This window comes from Cyprinus carpio, chromosome B19, assembly GCF_018340385.1.
Source record: "Cyprinus carpio isolate SPL01 chromosome B19, ASM1834038v1, whole genome shotgun sequence".
Lineage (NCBI taxonomy): Eukaryota > Metazoa > Chordata > Actinopteri > Cypriniformes > Cyprinidae > Cyprinus > Cyprinus carpio.
The window spans coordinates 17023293-17035307 of NC_056615.1; the positions used below are offsets into that span (position 1 = coordinate 17023293).

Genomic DNA, 12015 nt, shown 5'->3' on the forward strand with positions numbered 1-12015 from the left:
TAAAACACACTTAACTTGACAACTCCAACAGTCCTAAAGACACTTTAACACCAAGAGCACATGGAGAGTTTGACAAACCTTTTAAGAGGCCAATAAAACGAAAGGAGACACCATTTCAGCACAAGGACACAGGGTTAATCAAACTCATCACAGTTATGACTTCCTTTTAAAAAAAAAATACACAGTAACTCTTTAAAGAAAGGATATTTCCATGTTGGCACTATTTTAAAGGAATTTCTTATCTAAGCTTCTTCATGATGACCTGGAGCGGCTCAGTTTTAAACAAACTTAAACAGAGCAATAATACAAACTCTCGAAGAGTCAGTCTTATAGGTAGGTGGAAGCAGATGTAGGTCGTTTGTTCAGAGAGGAAGAGATGTAGATATCTAGCTACAGGAGACGCTTTGGTTTATCATGAGGGCTTTCATTCTAATCTTCTAGCTGGAAAGATGACAAGACCAGAACAAGCATTAGAAACACAAAGACTACTTCTGTTGATTAAACCTCAAGAGATGACCACTGACACTGAGGTCTTTAGAAATGATTAGAAATTACATCTGGGCTCGTTACTTACCATCAGTTTCCAAACCTCGCGCCTCAGCTAAAATCCATCAGGCTAGAGTTCCAAATTTTTTTTTTTTTTTTTTGGCGGTATCATTTGACATTGTATAAAATTGTACATGACCATTTTGATCTCATGTAGAGCATCTAAAACTCACTGAAAGTTATTCTTTGAAATCACTTATAATTTAATAGAATGATGAAATGTAAAAATTACTTATTGTGTATTTTTATAAAAACATTTACATTTAACAATGTGATTAAATTGTTCATATTTTTAATTTAATAATGTATTCAGTATATCAAAAGATGTCTATATACAAATATAAAATTTAATTTTATCAGTCATTGCATTACAATTATCAGCTTACTATCAGATTTTTTTTTAATGTCAGTTCATCCCTATGGAGAACTGTACAGCAAGCTTCACTCTTAAACCTGTGCAAGCTGTGAGGTGCAACTAGTTCATATGTACTGTACATCGGGATAAGTCACCAAGTGAAATCAATACACCCTGATTTGTGACAGAAAATATCTGGCTGATAGACACTTCAGCAAATCGACAGTGTCAATAGAGTTGCCCACTAGTGAATCCATTGAAGAGAGCAGACCTACAGGGAGCCAAATTTGAACAGGACTCCATGACTTGTCAGACACGTTGTCCTGTTAAATTGAAGTTCAAGGACCTGATTGTCACCATGCTGTGGTTTTATGGGTTTCAAAGGCAATTCAATGAACAGTTTTACCATTTATCGCCGCTTTAGTCATTCCATGAAGTTTGCTTCATTTCGTATATAGTTCAAATCAAGGAGTGTTGTTCAGTAACAAAGAGCCAAAATCAGCACGCACTACAAGCCTAACAAATCACTTGGCACAGCAAAGCACGGTTGTTTAGAAAATGGAAGTTGTGGTTGAATAAGATAAATAGGCTGTGATTTCAAAGTTTGGAGCACTCCAGCTCTACCCAGAGATGAAAAAAAAAAAAAATGGGATTGAGATATGAAGTCACTGTGATATAGATGTTGAAAAACAAGAAAGGAGAAACCAAATGAAAGGGTGTGGAAAGCTATCTCTTCACTTGCCAACATAAAAAATGACATCCATACGCCAAACAGCTGGGAACACACAGTCAGAAACACTAAATTCAACCTGTTACTACTTTAGCCACTAGCAACCTGTCATGTAGAATTAAGACTGCAGACTAATATTCCTTCTTGGCAGTGATTATAAAGCCAATGCTTTTGTTCCGATTACTTCAGTACGTAATAGGTGATTGTGAAGCAAGTTATACAGATACAAGTGTCTCTTTACAGTAAACAGTCAAAGCTTGATGGAACTGATTGGAAGGAATACAGAAGACCTATAACACTGCAGGCATTAGACACGTTTTTAGCTGCAATTCGATCGGTAGTTTTGCCGAGACATTTGAACTTTGTCTCTAAAATGACATTAAGCTTCGCAATCTGAGTGTCTGCGCTCTCTCTATGGATAAAGTGTTTGACTTTATTCCAGTTTAAGAGGCAACAGAGGTTTGAACTCTGAAACAATGTTGGCTGAAGCTTTGAGTGCGAGTTAAGTCACCTTCAGAAGGGTGTGGATGCTATTCTGGTGGCCTGGAGAAACATTAGCCTAGAGATCCTTTGCTTTGACTTTCTGAGGGAATTTCGCTTGTGTCATGCTCTAAACTAGCGGGTGTCCTGAATGGAACAAAGGAAGGAGAATCAAGATTACACAAACAGAAACGTTGTGTAAAAATATCAGAGGAAGCAGTAAAGGGCTTTAGTGGGTGTGTGGTTATTTCCCACTTCCATTCAGAAATAAACGTGTCACCCAAAGACAACAGATGAGGTATAGAAAAAGAAATATCTTTTTTTTTAATTGGCTTGAGTCGTTTAAAAGCATAATAGTGTTGGTAATGACAAATAAAATCAAATGTAATGATGAAAGTGAACCTATGTTGAGCTAAAGATATATAATAAAAGAAAAACACTGAGACAGAATGAGACATGTCACCTGCACTTTGTCTCAAAGGCACATTCACACATGCAGGAGTTCGATAGAACAGAGTGCGATCAAGTGTAGGACCCTGTCGAAACCGTTGCACCTGGGGGATTGGCTTACATCTCACAGCTGCCCACCAGCAGAGGGTCATTCCAAATGAGTCAAGGTCAGCCATATCAGCACTCAAAAATCTGACCTGAGAGCAGTCACGTCTATATCGATATCACTATGCCGTTTAAAGCCAGCAAAGTTTACCGCTTGACTTGCAGATTGATTGTGTTTATTTGCAAAGTGCACTGATGTGAGAAGGTGAACGGGGCTGCTCTACTGAGTGATGTTCAAGAGGCCCAAATTTAAGAGGTCGAAAATTCCCATTGCAGCCAAGATCCTGTTAGACTTTTATTTTGTTATTCTATTTGAAGTTTAAAACCTTTTAAAACCTTTCACATTATCCAAAACTGCAGCAAATATGTAAAACATTACAAACTATAACAAATGTATTAGTGCTATTTTCCACATTTTAAAAAATAATAGTGAAACAAACTATGAAATAGAAGTACAGCAAGAATAAATGACCAAAAATATCAACAGAAATATATTTTCATTTTCTAATAATATCAATAGCATGATTGCAGTAATGTATTTGTTTGTAAGTACTGTATTGATAATAATATAACTGCATGCACTGTGCTTAATAATACTGGGAAATAAAAATGTGATTACCCATTGGCTCTGACATTAAGAATAAAATAAGCTTTTAATAACAACACAGAAGGACAAATGATAATGATTCATTTAATTTTAGTTTGTAGTTTCAATAGTAAAAAATTATAAATTACAAGAAAGATTAATTCAGTCAAATAAGAAAAAATAGTTAACTTTTTCTGTTATGGTGCACAGTTTTTTCACCTTTTTAAAAAATAAAAATAAATAAAAAGAAAGAAAGAAGTAAAGAAATATATACAGGTATCATAATTTAAGTCCTTCAGAAAAAAGGAAACACTCCTTCCCAGAAAAATAAAAATGCACATACTCAAGCTGTGGAGTTGACAAAGGGGTTTTAGAGAACAATAACACCCGACTTGCTTAAAGAGCCACTAAATCACCCTTCTGTGTGCTGAAGAAAATCACCCAACAGTACGGAATATCTCCCTAACTGCAAGCTGACACAGGACTGTAAACATTTAGGGGTCTGTGAATTACAGGTCGGGTCACATGATGAACACTGAGGTCAGTGATGACGACTACGGCTGGTGCAGTGACGCCAACCTCTGGCTCTCTTACTGCTGTAGTGGCGCGATCAGCCCTGTTTCTGTCCAACATTATGAGAGTTCATAGCGCTGTTATGAGTCTGTTAATGCTGAAACAATCTGCTTAAATAAACAATCAACTACAATAAGCTTTTATAAACCATACTGGACAAATAGTTCTATGTGTGATAAATTGTATACTCAAGTAGTAGTATCTTGCAGAACAATTCATTTTTAGATACATTTATCTTTGAAAATAAATTTTTTTTTTTTTTTTTTTTTTTTTTTTTTTGCTGTAAAGCATTCAATTACCCACAGAGAGGGTTGAGGATATAAATCAACAATATAATTTATTCCTGTGATGGCAAAGCTGAATTACTGGCATCATTACTCCAGTCTTCAGTGTCACATGATCCTTCAGATATCAGTGCTCAAGAAAAATTATTATTAGTATTAAACAGTTATGTTGCTTATTATTTTTGTGGAAACCATAATTCAATTCTTTTTTTTGAACAGAAACTTAAAAAAGAACAGCATTTATTTGAAATAGAAACCTTTTATAACATTATAAATGTATATACTGCCACTTTTGATCAACAATGCATTTTTTTTCTGAATAAAAGTATTATTTCTTAAAAATTAAAACAACTTTTAAATGGTGGTGTATACAGTACATTATCTGTAAATACTGTTTTGCAAGTCAATTCACAGCATTCAGTGCAGTAAAAACAAACATTAGAAAATTGTTTCAAATATAATAACGGGAAATGTGCACACATAATTAAATATCCAATATGGATCGATTAAAATTAGTAAAAATCCACAATACTGTCTGCTGATATGGCAATATAAAGTGTGATACATCACAGCACTTGGGGTGAAGCTCAACCTGGTAAAGTGAAGTCCCACAGGGAAAACCCTTGGCTCAACCTGATTTATCTCTTCTGTCTTGTTCTGAGTGGTACAGCAAGACCCTCTGACGCTTGTGGCTACTGGGAAGAGTAATTGCTGCTTGTGCAAATTAGCGTCTATTTCTACTGTATCTGTAATTAGGGGTCAGATTAGCAGCAAACTCAGATTGTTATACAAGACCAAGTTATTGCAAAGCTAGAATTTACTCCATGACCATGTACTGTATATATACAGTTTGTGCTCTTGGACATGACTTGCATCACATCATGCAAGATTTTTGCTTCACCAAACCACACAGGTTTTGTTTTGCGGAGGGTCTATATGATCTTGTGTAGCGACAAGTTATATAATGCAGTTGAGTGTTAGACAGATGTTGTGCTGTAATAGCTAAAGCCGGGCACACAGTTAACCTTTACAACCTCAATCCCCAGGGCTAGTTTACAGACGTTCACTCAATCACAAGCACTCCTTCAAGGAACTCTCTCTCTCTCTCTCTCTCCCACACACACAAACACACTCAAGCACACCATGTGAAACATTCACAGAGAAATATATAGCCTGTTCTCTCTCACAATGTGAAAACCACATTCTTTTTCCTTGCAATTCAATATGATTTTTTAAAGCTCAAAGAGTCAGAAGACACCTACTGTAAATATTGAGATACTGTAAACTACTGTTCAAAAGTAGTTCAAACAAATACTGTTTTTTTGTTTTTTTTTCGTTTTGATTCATCAAATAATCCTGAAAAAAAAAATCCACAAAACCATTTAACTGTTTTTAATATTGATAATAATAAGATATGTTTCCACCAAATCAATGAGCACCAGATCAACATATTAAAATGATTTCTGTAGGATCACAAGACACTGAAGACTGGAGTAACGATGCTGAAAATAAAAAGCAATAAGTTACATCTCAAAATATATTACATAAAAAAACTACTTTTGACAGAGTTTCAATTTTAAAAATTGTACCAACGGCAAACTTTCACGATCAATTACAATGAAAGTGAATGGGGACCACAAAATTTTTTAGTTAAATTGAAAGTTAAATTTCAGTCTGTTTCTCACACAAAGATATCAAATGACTTGAAATATTGTGCATGGAGCTGTGTATATGGACAGTTTGCATAGCTAGGTAATGATTCTAAGCTTGATTCATCATTGGAAAGTGTGACCACCATCAACCAATGAGAACAATCCAATCAATTTGCCACAGATGGCAAATGGATCTACTGTATATTCAACTGTAATCATTTCACTAAATTATATTTATCTGCATTCTTCGAAGGCTACAGTTTATATATGCAATGTAAATCTAAACCAACCATCTCCCAAACAATTTAAAGCAGTGCCCGGGTGCCATGGCACAGTCAGCCATGTTGTAATTTCAGTTTGTCAGCGGCAGTAAAACATAACATTTTGAGAACTGGCATATTCCCAGCTGGAGTTGTTTTCTATTACAAATCCCTGAGATATTTGGGGTATATTTGAGTCCCTTGTTGCAGAGCTCCAGCCAGGCTTGATATATCAATTCCAATAAAAAAGCTCTCATTTTAATGCGTGATTGTGGAAATCTTTGATTGTTACGTAAGTAGGCTACTAATTTCTGTGTCAGATGTGGTTGGGAACTTTAGATAGAAATCTAAAACATAATATGATTGTTTTAAAACAATGCAGAGGTTATATTAAGTCTGTGGAGGGTATTGAACTGCAAAATATTTAAGTAAAATCCAACAAGAAGTAAATGCATATGCCAATTGGATGCACAGAAACGCAATATCAAAACAAAATCAACACTGGTCAAAGCAGCCATCACAATCTAAACATATGACTTATAAAAAAAAGAGAAAAAGAAAAGAGAAAAATACAATTCATACTTTACAGAAACAAAATATGGTTTAGGAAAATATGACTACATGTCTCTGTGTCTTTACACACCTTTTTCTAACTTATGTGTGTATGCATATAAACACACACACACACACACACGTAAATTGTTAATATATTATTATTATTTTTTATATAGATTATTAATACACAGACACAAAAGCTAATAAATCTGTATTCAGTATATAAACTAAAAAAAAAAAAAAAAATCCACAAATGTCTCACAATATTAGCAGTGATCACAGAAGATGAGTTCATCCAATGCTAATGCATTAAAATGGACTAATATATTCAAGATTACATTGCTTACAAAACACAGCATGAACAAACAATGATGCCAAGAGGGCTGGTAACTCTATCTGCACAAAATCATTGCCAACTGAGGTTTTGTAAGGGGTATAGATCTCCTACCAGCACATAGACTCAACTTTAAACACTGAAGCAGCTCATAAATCCATAATATCTTAATCATTGATCACCTTTTGGAAAGCATGAGGCCTGTGTTCTTTCAACTCATTAATTTTCATCTGTCCAGACACCAAAGGCAATTGTAATTGATACGTTCTATTCTATAAATACCACATACACAGAACAAGAGCCGATCTGATGAGAGCGCTGATGTGGTGCACCAAACCCAATAAAGCAGAGAAGGCACTGGAGAATAACAAAAGCAAAAAAGAATTAATTTTTGATATCCTGTCTTAAAAACATGAAGTTACATGTGGGACAAAAAGAAGATGGAAAGGCTGTTTTCTTTGACTCAGTGAGAATTGAGAAGACAGCTTCCAAGAGAAATGTTTGCTTTTGTCTTTTTTGATTGTGTGAAGAGGACATGTGCTTGTAAATGGATGTTTAGTGTCCATCTAGACAAGTTGTAGAAAGCTTATTTCGAGCGCAATATACTGTAAATGCTGCATAAACAGTAAAAGATGTTTTATCAATGACAGACACTTTTATGTCTCAGGGGTTTGAATTTTATCATATATTATATATTATTATTTTGATTATAAGAATAAAACAATTTACTTTATTTTCTTTATTTTTGTTACCTTTGTCCCAGATTATAAATTCTTTCAATTCTGAACAACTCAAATTATTTTCCTCAAATTATTTTCCTATATATATATATTAGTAAAATTTAATTTGATTTCTAATTATATTTAATAATAAAATTAAAATTAAGAGTAATTAAAAAAACACTTTTTTTTTTTTTTTTAGTATAATCAACCTGGCTGTACAAGTCATATAAACTTAAATTTTATTAAACCAAGGTTACATCTCATGCAACTTAAAAAATGAAGTTAAAATTAGTTAAATTAATTTGATGAGTTAAAGTAATGGAAAAACACATTCCAATGACTTAATCTTGATTTTTCTTTTTTTGCTTTTGCTATTAGATATTGTTTGTAGGCAATTTAAATTAACTGACTTTCAGAAAAGTTTTTTGAAGGAATCACAGAGTCCAAAGTAAGTGCCCATAATTAAAGAAACACTCTCAAAGGCCCACAAGAGTAAACTCTGATAACACTGCAACAGCTTTCAAAAAAAAAAAAAAAAAAAAAAAAAAAAAACACTGTAAAGGGAACACCATATAGCATTAACTGGATTTATGTTCACTCTGCATTTCTCATGTGAAATCACGTTGACAGTGGAGAAATATTTTCCAAATGAGATTGTGTATGCTGTATATTTGCCCAAATGCTCAAATTACAAGACCCCACTCATATCTCTTTTGCCTAAGTTGGTTTTTCAAATTACTGTGATTTCCTTGAATTACCCTGATTAATTATGTGTATCTGGACATATGGGAGAGGAAACGTCAGCATTTACTCAACCCTTGTAAAAAACCCTGAAGGAAACAACAAACAAAACTGTACTGGAAACCAGTTATTTGCCCTATAGAGCAGACCTCAGATATCCAAAAATGAGAACTGATCATGGGAACTTCTTTGCCATGATGGATCACAGGAGGAATGTGACTTTCAATGGCCTGGTAATCCCCTTGGAAACGTTCTACCCAGTACGAAATCATACAGGGACATTGAGGAACATTATCTCAAAAATGTTTGGAGAGAGGTGTCTATTCCAGAATCTATTTAAAGGAGAACCATCCCAAAGAATCATTTCCTTTCAAGGATAGCCATGCCTATGTAAAATTCAGAATGTGGTGCATTTGATAAAGACCTCATTAATAATCTGGGGAGGGTTTCGGGGCAATATTATGTCAATCGCAGTTACAATGATGTCATTTAACTATATGAAGGAATTGCAAACTCTCATCCTGCATGGCCCATTTGCACATAGTCTGGACACTTCTCGGCCAGAACAACAGTTTCTCACATCAAAACTTGGCCATGGGGCACTGATTGCCTTATTCCAAACAGTGGGCAAGGGTGAGCCATGCATCACTGTTGCCATGGCGCGTCTGTCCTGGAACTTAAAAAAAGACATCTCCAAAGCACACTGCAGAACCGTCCCAGTGGGGAATTGCACAGACAGCTAGTGCAGAACTCAAAACAGCAAGCTAGCAGTGTTGTGTACAATGTGGATGACTGGCGCTTTATCTGCCTTGTTGAGCTTGGCATGATGTATTTGACCTATAACAGATGTGTTTGTTGTGGAAATACTGTATGTATGTGCTCACTGCCACTTATCACATGGCAAACCAGGAAAATACAGCATTTTAATGCAATGTACTGGCAGCTCTATGAGGCTTTATATGGCTGCCAAGGTATTTGGGCAAATGTGAAAGAAGACATGCTGAACTTGGTTGTCTGCTTGAAATTCCAAACATGACCAAGCTAATCACAAAAAAACCAAACAGACAGTTCTCTGCTGTCAGAGTTATCCGAGTATGGACATATATCCATATCTGAGTAAATCACACAGAGACAACATGCTGGAATTTATTTTAAGCAGAAAGGATAATTCTGATGACTATATATATATATATATATATATATATATATATATATATATATATATATATATATATATATATATATATATATATAAAAAATACAGCATTAGGAGTGTTGGATAACTGAAAAAGTAATAACAATGAATGAATGGTAACACTTTATTTTAAGGTTCCCTTGTTACATGTTACATGTACTTATTATTATAATAACAATAAAGGATGCATAATTACATGCAGGTAACCCTAAGCCAAACCCTAATCCTAACCCTAACCATATAGTAAGTACATGTAGTTAATTAATATTACTCAGTATCTAAATGTATAAGTACACTCAAAAAAGGACACCTTAAAATGAAGTGTAACCATTTATTTTGCTATAATTTTTACTATATAATTACAATGTATATAAAGATTAAAATACATGGAGAAAAAAAACAAAAAAAATTAATGATGCTTATAAAATATGCCAATAAAAATACTACTTTCCCCTTCTTTTCCCCAGGACTTTCTCTCTTTTTTGGTGTCTCAAGGCATCAGTATGTTTCCAATGCAATGGTCTGATGATTAATTATTTTTCTCTGTAAAAGTGCATAAAATCGTGCATGCATATACATTGCAAACATAGAAAGACAGAAATCAGCCCAGAGATGACAGGCTCTAACATCCCTTCTGAACTCTATGTGGGCAGCCCAGCACAGACGGGGACTTGCTGCCTTACTTGTGGCATTGTGTTGTCACACTATTCAACACCGTATAATTTAGAGGCCCCTTTTGTGTCTGTGCAAGTTGTTTTGTGGCCAAGCAGAAGGAGGGAAGAGGGGAGAAAAAAGGAATACAAAAATAGAGTGATGGGAGGAAAGTGTGAGGGAGTAGAAGAAAGACTTTTGCATTGGTAGACAAGACCATAAATAACTTGTATAAGAGAAAACGATTAAACCAGGTCTATCCACGCAAGCCTGCACACTATTAAACAGCTATTAGTGTGGCTCTGTGCATGGTGCATGTATACCACCTCTCAGATAAGCACAGGAACAGATCTGTAAATGACACACGGGTGTCAAAACACTGACACGTAGAAGATCAGTCTTATAGACACAAGCCAGAGATCCATTCACACACACTCTTCACTCAGTAATGCACTCACATCATGCATTCTCTCAGCATTTTAAGAGGAGTGTGGAACAAGATAGCTTCCTGCCAAAGCCTGATGGTTGACATCTATGCTTTTAATATTCCTTTATCTCCACTGCGCTTTTAGCTTTACATTATGTTGAATTACAGACCTCATGAAATGGTTTGATTAGCGCAGTGTTGAATTTGAGACACGTTTGCTGCAGCAGTGTAAGGAAAACCTGTTTAGAAACCTTTGCAATTCCGTCTGGTGCAGAAATCGACTCTAAAATCACTTTCTCCCCAAGAGGTGATTAAAATACTCAGTGAACGGAGTCAAGACCTTACCTGTGCAGTTAATACTTTAAAGTGCCTCCATCACAAGGTAATTGAATGTAAATTACACACAGTTACTACTTATTGAAGTCGCAGCTGTTTTCCACCTCTGATGGCACAATGTGGAACAATCTTTGACCCGTTTCTATTAACCACCGGTTCAGGTTGCTTTCAGATTGATGAGAGTGTAGGAGGAGGTGAGGGGCTTATATCGCCGTCTTCAGCAATTATACGCAGCCCTTCCTGACAGCCACACCCCTGGTACAAGATGGAATGTGAGAAGCCTGGACGACGGCCCAGACAAGGCAAACATGATGCTGGTCAGGGTTCAGATGAACCCCAGAGGGGCGTAGGATGTGAGGGGCTGTGGGTGTCACATCGTTTGTGGCCAAAAACCGCTAAACCACAACGCAGACATAATATCCAACCACATGCCGCTTAGGTATGAAGCACGCGATTATTTCTTGTGCCTGCGTTATAACTTAAGAAAACAGTTATTGAAAATCAGGAAATGATGACAAAGTCTCCTCTAATGGAAAACGGCTGCAAACATGCTGCTACTCTGCAAACGTATATTTCATAGGATTAGTTCAAACAAAGATGAACATTCTGTTATCAGTTAATCACCTTCATGTCATTACAAACCTGTATGAGTTTCTTTCTTCTATGGAACACAAAAAGAGAAATGTAAAGAATTCTGCTGGTTGCTTTTTGCATGCAAACGCACTGAATGGGGAGCGAAGCTTTCAAGTTTCAAAAAGCACACATGCGCTACTGAAGTATCATGAAAGTGGTACATACGGTTTATGCTCTACATTTCAGTTCTTATGAAGACATCTGATAGCTTTGTGCCAGAAATAGATTGAAATTTAGGTTGATATTTGCTCTCATTTATACAGAAATGGCTATAGATGTTTAATTCTTGGATCCTTTGAGTCGGATCATTTTCAGTTCACAAAATGGATTTGAATGATTCATTTATGAATTGGACCAATCCAATCTTCAAGTTCAGCTCAAAGAATTAATGATTCAGTCA

At 35.4% G+C, this 12015-nt stretch overlaps 1 protein-coding gene across 4 annotated transcripts in view; it reads right to left on the reverse strand.

Moving 5' to 3' along the window:
• Positions 1–12015, reverse strand: part of LOC109094683 (angiopoietin-1) — a 141725-nt gene that overhangs the window by 28898 nt on the left and 100812 nt on the right. The gene's annotated exons all lie outside the window — the stretch shown is intronic.